We start from the raw sequence: 2,032 nt of genomic DNA on the forward strand, positions 1-2,032 counted from the left end.
TCGTATCATTGAGAAAAATAGTGTCCGTCTCTGCAGCAATATTTACTTATCGAGCACGAACTACTACAGTTTTAAAGAAACTAGGCGTATTTTTGGGCTAGCCGCGTGTTTTGACAACGCCCCGTCCTCACAGCTTTACTTCCGCCAGTACCTCGTCTCCTAGTGGCGGAAGTAAAGCTTTGAGGACGGGACGTGAGTCGTGCTTGGGTAGCTCAGTTGGTAGAGCACTTGCCCGCAAAAGGCAAAGGTCCCGAGTTCGAGTCTCGGTCCGGCACAGAGCTATCGGAGACTACATGTCCCTGTGCCAAAATACTCAGATAATATCCCCGAATAAAATGTAAAGTTTTGTTGGTGGAGTTCTGAAGCAACCTATAAATATTTATGCCTTATGGTACTTAATACCTCTAAACCGGGTTACACCTCTTTCTTCACATGGTAAGGCTAATTTTTAATATTTCTTTCCACCAAACCTAATTTATGCAGGAAGTAAATAAGCAATACACCTTTTCATTGTAAAACAGCACATCCTTTGAGAAGAAAACCAGTCATTTGCACACATTATAACAATAAACGTAAAGTGTGAGATTCGTAGGGCGCTGTTTTTTGTGTAGCAAGATCATTCGCTGACGGAATCTAGGAGGCCGTGTGTAAACATGAAAAGTCAGTTGTCAGTGTGACCAAACTTTTCCGCGAATGCGCATGCGACTGTTAAAACCGCAGCACAAACGGCAAAGCTCTAGTTCGTGGAACGCAGACTTGGTTTGGCGTGGGCAGTGAGTACTGTGCGTGGCGATTCCGAGAACTCGAGCAACAGGTTGCCGCCTGCCTTTCAGGTTGCCGCCTGCCGAAAGGCGTGTGTGGCCATGCGTGTCCGGCCCCTTCCCGCTGCCTGTGAGGGAGTGGCGGGGGCTGCGTATGTAGAGCGCTCTGTTATCTCCCTGTTATCTCCCCGACGTCATCGCTTGAGTGACACTCAAAGGTTCACGAGAGACTGGTTCTCAGAATTGCCACAACGGATTGAGTTCTCACGTTCGTCTTGTCCGTATCAGATTCACTTGTACGCTTCGCAAGTTCATAACAGAATGTCTTCACCAGATCCAGTTCTAGGTCAGGAACCGGAAGTAGTTCTCTAAGGAGACATGTCTCTTAGAGAAACAATAATATAGATAAAATATTTTAATGGTCTCAGCCGGCCGAAGTGGCCGAGCGGTTCTAGGCGCTACAGTCTGGAACCGCACGACCGCTACGGTCGCAGGTTCGAATCCTGCCTCGGGCATGGACGTGTGTGATGTCTTTAGGTTACTTAGGTTTAAGTAGTTCTAAGTTTAGGGGACTGGCGACCTCAGATTTTAAGTCCCATAGTGCTCAGAGCCATTTGAACCATATTTTTAGGAATCGCCGCTACTAACAAAGACACGTAAACTCTTTGACAACTAAAGACAGGCTAAATATCCTGTATGGCTAACACTGTATAGATACTTTCCGGAGATGTTGGCAACATAACAACGAGAAAGTGGCGCGAGTCGGAATAACACAATGAGCGATACTAATAACTTCCCGTTGCGATTTAGACAACCTTCTACACTGGCGGAAAAAATCGCAGCATCAAAAAATAATTAATGTGGAGCAATGAAATTCCGGGAATACATTTCTAATATATTTAAGTGATTAACATTGCAAGATCGCAGGCTAATGTAAGCAGGAGATAAACCACAGCAAATGTGGTGGTGGTGGTAGTTAGTGTTTAACGTCCCGTCGACAACGAGGTCATGAGAGACGGAGCGCAAGCTCGGGTTAGGGAAGGATTGGGAAGGAAATCGGCCGTGCCCTTTCAAAGGAACCATCCCGGCATTTGCCTGAAACTATTTAGGGAAATCACGGAAAACCTAAATCAGGATGGCCGGAGACGGGATTGAACCGTCGTCCTCCCGAATGCGAGTCACAGCAAATGTGAAATGCTGGTACTTTAATAACCGGTGTTACCGCAAGAATGGTGAACACAATCGTGCAGACGTGCATGCACTGTGTCGTA

The 2,032-nt window shown here is 46.5% G+C and overlaps 1 non-coding gene across 1 annotated transcript; it reads left to right on the top strand.

Moving 5' to 3' along the window:
- Positions 1–200: 200 nt before the first annotated feature.
- On the top strand, positions 201–275 carry Trnal-caa (transfer RNA leucine (anticodon CAA)). The gene has a single exon. It is a non-coding gene; the product is annotated as a tRNA-Leu (tRNA).
- Positions 276–2,032: the final 1,757 nt, after the last annotated feature.

The sequence above is a fragment of the Schistocerca nitens genome, chromosome 1, assembly GCF_023898315.1.
Source record: "Schistocerca nitens isolate TAMUIC-IGC-003100 chromosome 1, iqSchNite1.1, whole genome shotgun sequence".
Lineage (NCBI taxonomy): Eukaryota > Metazoa > Arthropoda > Insecta > Orthoptera > Acrididae > Schistocerca > Schistocerca nitens.